This window comes from Saccostrea cucullata, unplaced genomic scaffold (genome assembly GCF_032062105.1).
Source record: "Saccostrea cucullata isolate Sc308-1 unplaced genomic scaffold, CSIRO_AGI_Scuc_v1 ctg1186, whole genome shotgun sequence".
In the NCBI taxonomy this organism is placed as follows: Eukaryota; Metazoa; Mollusca; class Bivalvia; order Ostreida; family Ostreidae; genus Saccostrea; species Saccostrea cuccullata.
In genome coordinates this window covers 69,862-81,814 of record NW_026928251.1, presented here as the reverse complement: position 1 = coordinate 81,814, position 11,953 = coordinate 69,862, and the positions used below count along the sequence as shown (strand labels likewise).

Genomic DNA, 11,953 nt, shown 5'->3' with positions numbered 1-11,953 from the left:
ATGGCCCTCTACAAAAAGGTATGGTCACCATGCACATGCATACACTTTTCTTATTTGTTCTCCGGTACTTTTTTGTCCGCGAGTGTTCTCAGAAACTGTTCACCCAACTGACCTAAAACCTTTTTAGGGTTAATGGGTGTGTAGTGTAGGTGTGCGGAACGAAGGTCATTTTGCGCGCATACGCATGCACGTGCGTGCGCGTGCAACACGTGAAATGACTTGTATACTTAATATAGCTATAACTTTTACATTTTTTAATGAAATGATTTGAAACTTATTATTTAAAGATATATTAATAGTGTAGATAACGTGACACTGTCAAATTAGCACGAACTCACGCGCATGCACGTGCGCTTCGCTCTGATTGGCTGAAACAAAAATCTCAATATCTTTTCTGTTTTTTGACGAAATACTGTGAAATTTAAAACATAGGCATACTTTAGGATGTTCTACAATTTGATATATAGAAATTTTCATGAAATTACGCGCATGCACGTGCGCTGCAATCTGATTGGCTAAAACTTTAAATGGCTATAACTCCCTTGTTTTTCAACCAAACAGCATGGGATTTAGAACATAGACAGACGTAATGGACTCCTACAAGAAGGTATGGTCATCATGAGCATGCTTGCACGTGCATGAACGTGCGCTTCGCTCTGATTGGCTGAAACAAAATTCTCAATATCTTTTTTGTTTTTTGACGAAATGCTTTGAAATTTAAAATATAGACATGCTTTAGGATATCCTACAATATGATATATAATAATTTTCATCAAATCACGCGCATGCACGTGCGCTGCAATCTGATTGGCTTAAACTTTAAATGGCTATAACTCCCTTGGTTTTCAACCAAACAGCATGGGATTCAGAACTTAGATAGACATTATAGACTCCTACAAAAGGGTATGGTCATAATGCACATGCATGCACGTGCGTGCACGTGAAATGAGTAAAATTACAAATACACTAGATTAAACATATTTTTGGATTAAATGCTGTAATATTTAGTATATTAAAATATATGATTAGTGTAGACAAGATGATATGGTCATTACGCACATGCATTCAAATGCGCATGCGTGCAATGCTGAAATTGATTACCTCTGGGAAAACTTTGTTAAAATCTTAAATGTATGGCGTTTGTCTTATTTAATGAATCTTACACGGAATATGGCACAAAAGGGAGTTGGGGAGCGTTTGGGGAACATCTGTAACGGTTCCCGTTACAATAAGCCCTAGTTTGATAATTGATTTCATTGTGAGTTTGAAAACAACTATCTCTCAATTTACAAAATGCATTTTTCAGTCTTTTTGTAAATCATTTTAGGTGTAATAACCCTTTGCTCTGAAATTCCCATTTAAAAGAAACTATTCAACTTCTTTTTCGACCCCTTTCTAATGGTACAAAATAAAATATTCCGATATTAGCAGTGTTAACAAAGTTTTAGAGACTTGTTTACATTAATCATGTTTTTCTTGCGTTTATCCCATGTAAGAAAAACTTGTAAGAGATTCATGCAAAAAGCAATCCATTTTTATGAAACAGCGCAGATATGTGGAGATCAAGTTGATTTTGGCTTCGTGAAATGAATAGTTTTTTTACGTTCATACCTAAGACTAACCAAAAAGGGTGGATAGACTGTTGTTTTAGTCCTTCGTATGAAACAAAAAAAGCAATTTGAAAATAATCCGAAGATAACATTGTTCAGTGAACTTGCAAACATTCCGTTGTTGTTTTTTCCAACCATTTACAAAATTACACAAATTTTGATAAGCAAGAAAACACATCATTTGCAATAATTACGAAGATTACGAAGATTTTTTTTTTTTTTTTTTTTTTTTGCTTTTTTTCATAATATTAGCATTTCATATACCTCTGGTCAGTAAATTCTAATTATATTTTACAGGCCTAAATTGAATAATATATATATCAAATACAAATGTACCTCCATACTCCCTGTGGCGCTTTCGTCTTTGCCAACGTCTCCAAAATGCAAAAGATATCAAAAGAATCCCCACCAGTACCAGGAAAGATAAGACGACACCAAGGATTGTTCCTATGCTAACGGCTCCATCATCTATTGCAACCGTCGATGCATTGGAATAACTAAAATAAGGCATCTTAATAAATATAGGCCAGAAACTGAGATGCCAATTTTCCCATCATTGTGGTTATTCAGATGTTATAATAAATTGAAAATATATACCGGTACATATATTTTTAAAAATAGAAAGAGCTATTGTTTTATGGACTTTGAGACTGAATACTGTTCGTTATCTCCATATCTTTCCATCTTACTAAGTATAAATATATTTTGCTCTAGCAGAGGATAAGTAAGAAAAAAAAACAAAACTTATTTTCCCGATCAGGATAAGGAACACACGGCGGGTGTGACAGTTCGGCGGGGGATCTTCAATCCCCCATGGCACCGCAGGAAAGTAAAGGTGTGCATTGAAAATATAGACATTTTTGTGATTAAGATGTATTCATATTCACAAAGGCCTTTATTTTATTATATTATTAATATCGGATAATTGTAATTATGGTAAATAGTTACAAGTACATATTGAGGACGATTAAATTTTATATTTAGACTTGTCACATGATTTAAGCAATTTTCTTAGTAGTATTGATGTCATCTACGAATTTCACCAGTGCAAGGGGATAACCAAGTTAGAGTTTAAAGTTTAGTTTATAAATGATTTCAACACGAATTATATTTTCTGAAAAAAGTTGCAATCCTATCTAAATTCTGCAATTCCATTCTTAAAATCATATTTGTACAGTTCCTGAAACGTTCTACTTTCCCACCTGAACGGTGAACGAACGCTGAACGAACGCACAGCGAACGGTGGGTGAACGATGTACGAACATTGAACCCAACTTGGTGAACAATGTGTGAACGGGGAACGATGAGTGAACGCCGAATGCGAACGGAGCGCGAACGCGAGCCCAAATTGAACGCTGAACGAACGATGAACGCAAGATGAACGATTTATTTGGAATGCCTCCGATATTTTACTTGCATTGAAATTATTCTATTATTCAATAAGTCTTTTTCAGGTGCAAAAATATAAATAAAACAATATATAGATAAATAAATAAATAATAAAACCATTTTTTTTCTGCACATACGAGGGTTGATCCAAAAGTAATGTCACAACTTCGATACAATTTCGCCTAGTCGACGTAAATTAACAAAATTTTACACGATGGAAGCTATATTTATTTTAAATCAGTCCTGAAAAATTCAAATTAAAATGATTTATACTTTTCGAAATATCGAATTAAACACAAAGTGCAATTATGGTAGTCGCTGCACCTGAATAATGTCATAAAACGGATATGCGCTTCACACACTTTTAAAAACGCCTTCCTATCGTTTTATTTTAAAAAAAATGATATTTACAAAACATTCACCTATTTTATTTTCTTTAAGAACAATTGGCAACAATTGTACACTTTATCTATAATTTTATCCTTCATCAAAATTCTTTGAACAATACCATAAGACAAACTTAAAAGTGTTTCATATCACTCAAAGTGCCACTAATCTCTTTTACGACTACGTCGACGCCATTGAACGTTTCCACCCGACCTCCTACTCGGACAAGATGATGGAAAGAGAAATTCCAATTATTATTAATAGACTTAATTTTAAAATTAAACTAAATACGTAATGTGCTGTCATTATTTTAATTGAACAGAGAAATGGACGAGAGAGAGAGAGAGAGAGAGAGAGAGAGAGAGAGAGAGAGAGAGAGAGAGAGAGAGCCTCTAAGATATCTCTTGTATCAAAAATATTTTTTTATATATATGCCAAGCAGTAACTAATCAAATTTTTAAGATTAACAAATCCATTTGACAGTAATCATCGGCTTTTATTTTCCATCTTCAACTTCACACGGTTCACAGGAAGTCCACGTGCTTGTCCTGTCAATCAAATTCATTGGACACAGTCAAGGGGTGGAAATCTCCTTTCACTGAGCATGCCGAAGGCAAAGAGTCACTTAGTATTTCCTAGAGGTTTAAATATTTACCCTATCATTACTAGATCTGATTTTTGCATGCCTGTAACTAATGGAAATATATACTTTGAAGGATTAAGTTTGAAACTGAATTCGATGCATATTCCCTGCCGTAATTTATATTACAACAAAGTGTTGCCGTGCGTAAAGCATTTGTACATTGCTCTTTTTAATTTAATATTTTAGCATCGTTCTACACATATGTAGGTACGTAATGTATAAATGTCAAGGGAAATTTCATGGATAAAGTAACAGCCAAATTATAATGATAGAAATATAAATATCGTAGATAATTTTTGCAATGCAATAGGTATTCTTCAACCACGATATCTTTGTTATTTAATTTAAAAACGTGTAAATCCTTACCATCAAAAAGATAAGTCCTTTCACTTCGGACTTTCGAATGACAATGAAGACTGAACTATAAGTGAACGGTGAACACAAGGTGAACGCAAGATGATCGCAAAGTAAACGGAACGAAAAGCGAACGGTGAACGTTTTGTGAACGGTGAATGCGAGTGCAAGGTGAACGGTGACACGAAACTGTGAAGGGAGAGCGAACGGTGAACGCACTCTGAACTAAGGGAGAACGAACGGTGAGCGAACGGAAAAATGGGAAAGTAGAACGTTTCAGGGACTGTATGACATAATGCTGCGTTTTTTGCTGGTCAGAAATATTGACATCAAGAAATTATTTAGCAAGATTTTATCAGGATTGCAGCACTTTTAGATACATTAATACCATTTGAGTTGATCTTTAAAAGCTTACTATGAGCCATTAAGTGTATGCCCTTGCAGTAGACCGTTTAATAAAGACCCTCACATTAACCTATGATTAACTTTAATCTTTAACTTTAAAGAAATACTGTGGATTAATTTACATGATTTTGTGGATTCAGAGATACTTTAATGAGCACTTTTGATTACTTAAACTGCTACTTTTAAACACCTAGGGATCGGACTACATTGAAGCAAACTTTAACTGGATCAGAGGATTTACAAGTACGATATAACGGTATAGTAAAGTATCGTAAACTTAAGTTGAATATGGCACATTTGTATTGGGAAAAACTCACGAATGACACAAAGGATCTGCAACAAAACACCGGTACTCCCTCCTAAGACGACTGCAAGCTGGATCTACGTAGAAAAATGGAGTAGGGTTATTGTAAAATTGAATTCAGTTCATGTGGAAACTTTAAAGAATTCGACAAAGTCGTAAGGTTTTCCACTTCCAAAATTTTAAAGAATATCGATTTACATTTTTACAAGCTGTGGAAGTAGATCTCAATCTATCCAATCGTCGTTTTTTAAATGTACAAAATCGTCAAACTTTCAACTCTGACCACTTTTGCGAAATATTAAGACTGACAAATGAAATTGATATTGAAGTGATTTATTATACACATTGTAAGAATTACATACATTTATACAGGTCTGTACTTCTGAACGGTTCTGATGGGCATCCCTTTGTAAAATTTTTACAACTAATGTGGTCCAAAAATCCATCTTGAAATGTTTTCAGACAATTACCTGAGTTTGAGAAAGTATGATTGAATTGAGTTTAAAAAAAAGTCATAAATCAATACAAAAACAATAGATCCATTTTTATTGTATTTACATCAGTCTTTAAAGTTTCTGCTATTATTCAATTCAGTTTTGTGAGAGCTTGAGAGAGAGAAAAAGAGAGAGGGAAAGAGAGTTATTTCTTAACTTTCGTTAAGAATCTCTATAAACTATATATTTTTACCAGCCTGATAGAGTGCAACAATAGATTTGGTATAACAGAATTCCACAATGGCTGTCAGGTCTTCATTCGGGATACACACATACTGATTGCGTCCGTTCTCATCAACACTGCAATTTAGTCTAGTCGATGCCTCCGTTAAATTTTCTTTGCTATGGGGGCATGAGTCCACAACGTATCCGAATCCCTTGTAAGACATTTTGTCATCTGCAATTAAAATTATTCGTAGAAATCAGCCATGGACTTTTTCCACCATATGGAAGGCACAATTGTTTGCATATTCCAATATTATACAATTATTGCAGGTTTTGAGGTCAATACAATTATTTAGTCAACTGAGGAGTACAGTATTCACCGAGTCCGAAGGCCTCAAAAACAGCAATAATTGTTTTATTATGTGATTCAATGTTTGAATGAGTGTGCTTATTTCTATGGAATTAAATGAAGTTTAACCTCCTTCTGTTTTTATCTCATTCTTTTAAGTAACCTATCGTATATATCAGTATATGGACATGCAACACTAGCTAAAGAAATGATTTTTTTTCTGATTTGTTTCCAAATCCTGCAGTTTGTTAACTACATCAATAGACCAGTCCAAAAATAATAAACAAGGCAGTTCAACAAGGTCATGGTCTTTAGATGGGTGAACATTTGTAAACCCGTTTCAGACAAGAACAAAAGATATGCAACCAGTACAAAATCTTGGATTTTTATTTCCACAAAAGCCTAAATATTGAGTTTCCGTATTTTATTATCAATAATATATATGGTGGTGGCACTACCCCCCCCCCCCCAATCCTTTTTAAGAAAAAAAAAATAATATTGAACACACATTACATGTGCTGCTGTTTACTTCATTCAAAGAAAATGTGTATTTTGATCATATCTTTTAAAATGGTTACATGTACGATGCATGATTCTATTACAGATATTTTTGATATTATATAATAGGAGTAATGTAGCTTTAAATTTTGATCCAACCACACATAATAACAACTCTTTCGTATACAGTGTAGAGATGATTCTTCTGTACGTTAAATAAAATCAAGGATTTCAGTTACACGGGGTTTTCAAAATTTAAAGTAATTTTAAATATTTTAAACCCACAATAGTATTGCTCAAATGTTTATGACTCATCCTGCAGATATTAATTGATTTAGTCAGGCAAGCTTTTTAAAAAGCTGTTACTTGAAATAATTGAAGGGCAGGCCGTCCAATATTTTGTTTAACTACAACGACATCTTTTCTGCATTTCCTCATTCATAATGTGCATTAAAAAAGGCTTATGAAAGACATTGTTTCATCTCGCCCTGTCAAGCGGGCAAAACATAAAGTAGGCCGCCATACTTAATGGCCACATAAAGAAGCCCTCTTACTTTCATTAATGTTGAAGAATTTAACAAAGTTTTGATGCACCAAATTCGTTCACAGACCTGTTTACCCATATCGTTGTCTCTCCGTACTTTTGATTAGATTTGTACATAAGATTTGGCTTTTGCCAATAAGTTTTCATTTTCCGTCAATTTTACATATGTTAATGGAGAACAACTGCTTTTCTGATTGCTCAAATATGGTTTAATAACTTGGTCGTTGTCATATCATACCATTGCATTTTAGCACCCCGATATCAGTTCTGCGTTTGAAATCTTAATTCTTTTTTAAGCGTGAAATTGAGACAGATCATAAAGAAATCTCACTGCTAAATTCTAAACAAGTGTATTTCGGATTTTCGTATTTTCATAATAGCAAAACGTGAGACGTATTTTGGACTAAAAATTCGTACAAAATACGGTGAAATCGTAAGAGTAAACAGGTCTGCGTTCATTAAAGCATTGATACAACGGAATTTATTGGCACATTAAAAATAATCAAATTTAATGAAGCTTTAATCATTCATTAAATATCAAAACAACCTGATCCTTGTCTATGAGTAGGCAAAATGTTTTGAAATTTAAAAAAAAATGAGGTTTACTTCAATTTCTCTTTAGAAAATAAGTAATTAGTAAAAGTGAAACAAAGAGAGTACCGTATTACTTGCAACACTTCTATTAATATTCATATCTTATGAATCTCAAGGCGAAAAATCAAAACGAAAGTTGAAATTATTTTTAAAAAATAGAATATAAAAAAAAATGTACTTACGTTATAGCATCCTCTGTCTGATATACTTTATCTGTTGATTAGAGATTTTCTTTGGATATATAGTTTTTGTACTATTAAAGATTGCAGTCCCTATTTCTGTTTACCTTCAAAAGAAAAAAAAGCTCTGTTAAACACATTCATAACTGCAAGCTGTCTATGCGACCTTCAAACATTTTTTAAATAGATTGTATATTGATATTCGATAAACCTGTGGTCCTAGAGTAAAAGGTGGCGGATTTAAATGTTTTCGAAATACAACATACATTGATAAACGTTAACACTATTTAAATTATTATGAAATTTTCAAAGTCTGAAAATTAAGAATAATTTTTCTGGATTTTGTAAACATTATGCGCATAGATTTTTTGCATTAACATTAAAAATGGTCTGTTCCTTCGGTAATACAGACTATTCAGGGAATGTGTTCTGCGCGTAAAAAACAAAAAGTATTAAACTGAGTCCGACTGCCCTTTAAAGAAGACTGTTTTTCCCTTTAATCTAAAATTTTCTAAGTTCCTGCAAAAGATTGTTGTTCATGAATTTTCATTCAATATCAAACTCCATAAAACAATACAAAATGGAAACAAAGCAAACATGGACCTCCGAAACATCAGAGGTGGGATCTCGAAAATTTGATATATTGAGACGCTACGACTGGTAGGAGTTAAGCTTCAAATTTTCATGAAATGTAACCGTTTAAAAAAAACCCCACACTTTTAAGTTTGTGAATCTAATCTAGTAAGATTGTAAATTAAAACTTGAAATCGAATCAGTTTCATATTTTACATATGTAAGTAAATAACTCACATACCCAAGCATGTAGTTCCGAGCATACAGCCGAACATGCAGCTGAGTTGAATTCGATTTCATTTTATGAGTGTTCGTAAACTCTATTTTCGCAAATTTAATTTCTATGCTTAATATAAAACACAACGCCACAAATGGCAAGTCTACAGGATTTTTTACTATGGAGGGGCCACAATTCTTTTCTAAATTTCTTGTCTATTTTCACATCAAAATTTTTTTTTGTTTTCCAAACGAAATATTTTTTACGACTTATTTTTAAATTAAATTAAAAAATTAAAAGAACGTCTGATGATTTTTTGGTGGTGGGGGATGACTGATGGTGTCCCCTAGCTGAAAATATATACCCCCCCCCCCTCAACTGAAACTGCTTCTTCCGGGCGTGTTCTTCATTTTATTTTACTTTGGCAATTTTGCTTCCTATCGTAATTTTAACTTATCTAATATTTAAAATTATGATTCATTATACTACTTTTGGGTAACAAATATAGGAATATTCAAATTTTTGTAAAACAAAGAAGGACTTACAGAGTTAAACTGAGAAATCCAAATAAAATTTACACGGGATCAGGTGCTAAGGAAGAGTGAGCATCCCCTGCCGAACGGTCACACCCGTCGTGTGCTCCTTGTCATAATCTGGAAATATCTGTAGTCATCTCAATGTATAAATAATGGACTTACAATCAGTATCTAAAACATCCGTCAGCATTTACCTAAATGATTAATTATATTCGCTAACAAGGTCATTGTATCGACAATAGAACTTAAGAAATTATTACTTTAAACGACACTGCTGTTATTCTTCTTTCATAAACTTGTTGGTCAATAATTAACCTCCTTTTAGAAATAATCATACGTAGAGCATGCTCCTCTAATCAACTGAAATACATAAACTCCATATGCAGGTGATGAAGGTATTTTGCTGCATAAGTAATGGAAGTTGATGATAGAAAAGTTAAAGTCATCACGTTTATCATACAGGTTGGTGATTAGATTACCATGAATATCTTTTTCAAGTAAAATATCCAAATATGAAACGGATGAGTCAGATTTTGTTTTTTTTTATCCCAAGCTCACCAGGATATGTCGTATCGACATAAGAATGGTACGTGTAATTACAATTGTTTATTGACAATCCGTTGTCGATATATCTTAATGTCGAAGAGAGGGCCACAATAAGTGGCTAAGGTCTGCTAATAACAGGGTGCAATTGGTACCGATGGGAATTACCATGGGCTGTTGAAAGACCTCTTCTTGAAGAACAGCTTGTCAATCAGAAACTCGTGAATCTTTTTGATGTCGACTTCAGAGCACTTATGTGTACGATCAGAATGTTTTTTTAACCAAACAATTTTGCTAATGACCAATGACAAGGTACGTAAATTTATTAGTTCCATTTTTTTTTCAAAGAAGCTGTCTATTATATAAAAAAGCCAGGTCTTAAATTTATCGTGTGAATGGTTGCGCTTAATTTTAAAAGTCGTAAAAGACATAACAATAAATTAGCTTTGAATTCTTTAGCTCACCTGAGCTAAAGGCTCACGTGAGCTTTTCTGATCAATTTTCTGACAATATTTGGTACAATGGTATAAAGCATTCTTCGATGAAGGGGAATTTAAATTGTTAAAATGAAGGGCCAAATCGCCTCACAACGGGAGATTATCAAGAAAAGACAAAAATAGGTTAAAAATCTTCTGCTCAAGAACCACAGGGTCAGAAAATCTGAAACTTATGTGGAAGCATTCTGGGTTAGTGTAGATTCTAAATTGTTAAAATCATGACCCTTGGGGATAGGGCGGGGCCACAGTGGGGAATCAAAGTTTGACATAGAAATATATAGGAAAAATCTTTGAAAATCTTCTTCGCAAGAACCACTTTGCAGCACAGTTAAGGTGCGCAATGGAAATATCGACTAAATTTTGTATTTAAAAATGTATTCGTAATCGGGATGGCGATTATTTTTAGTACAGCTGTACATTATTTATATCGGATAATTGTAATTATGAATAATAACTATATATCGAGGACGATCACATTTTATATTTAGACTAGTCGTGTGATGCGACAGTCACGCAATTTCAGCCCATTGACTTGAAGTATTGATGTTACATATAAATGTCACTAGTGCAAGGGCATAACCGAGTTAAATGTCCAAGTTTAGTATATAAAATTTAATATTTTCAACACGCATTATAGTTCTGCAATAGTGCTGCAATCCAGTCTAAATTCTGCAATTTCATTGTTGAAATTATACTTGTATGACCGAATGCTATATTTTTTGCTGGTCAGCGGCATGAAATATTGATATAATTATATTGTTTTAAAGATTTCATCAGGATCGCAGCACGTTTCAGATACCTTAATAGTTAATAGTTGAAATGTAAAAACTTACTTTGATCCATAGAGTGTATGCCCTTGCACTAGATCGATTTATTAATTCCCCCTGCATTACCCTCCGATGTACTTGCATACAAATATACGGCAGTGTCAATTAAATACGTAATGTAGAGAAAATAAATTAATAAAATAGTAAGGAAGATATTAAATTCAAGTTATTGCCCCAAAGAATATCTGTAAATGATATTTTATTTAATTAGAAAATACATATTTTGTTGAGAAAATATTACTTGATCTGTCTCTCAATGCATACAAACTACGTCACGTTGTAAGAAATGACGTCACATTGACAAGTGTATTGCGATCAGTGACTTGTTTATAACTTGTTATGTGGGATTTAACTATAGACAAAACAACACGCTGTAGTAAGTTTTTATGTACTTTGATGATTTCTTACTGGTTAAAGAAGAAGGTATGGTTTTAGCTTTATTGCGCCCTAAAAATGTAATATCATCAAAAAGTTTTGAAACTGGCTTAAATATTAGTTAAATAAATGAATCGGATAAATCAGAAAAAAATATGGCATTAAGGTTTACCATTCTGCAAATATGACGTCATAAATGTGAAGCATTTTCTATTTTCAACAGAAAAAGCCTCAAAATGGCTAATTTCAAGGGTGATTTTCCTTTAGAAAACAGTGTCCACAGCCGTCGCCCACTTTACTTTTTTGATATTTTGTGCAAAATTCAATAAGAAATCACATATTTCAAAATCTTTGTGGGCGATGCCTGTGGACAATGTTATCTGAAAGAAAATTCCATTGAAAATTGGTGTCTTCTGCAACTTTTTAAGAAAATACGGGAAAATGCACATGTTTATGACGTCATAATTAGC

General features: G+C 33.1%; 1 long non-coding RNA gene across 1 annotated transcript; it reads right to left on the bottom strand.

Moving 5' to 3' along the window:
• Positions 1–5,106: 5,106 nt before the first annotated feature.
• Positions 5,107–8,075, bottom strand: LOC134276911 (uncharacterized). The gene is made up of 4 exons (XR_009994140.1): positions 7,919–8,075; positions 5,780–5,983; positions 5,455–5,562; positions 5,107–5,169 (listed from the first exon to the last, which is right to left on the bottom strand). It is a non-coding gene; the product is annotated as an uncharacterized LOC134276911 (long non-coding RNA).
• Positions 8,076–11,953: the final 3,878 nt, after the last annotated feature.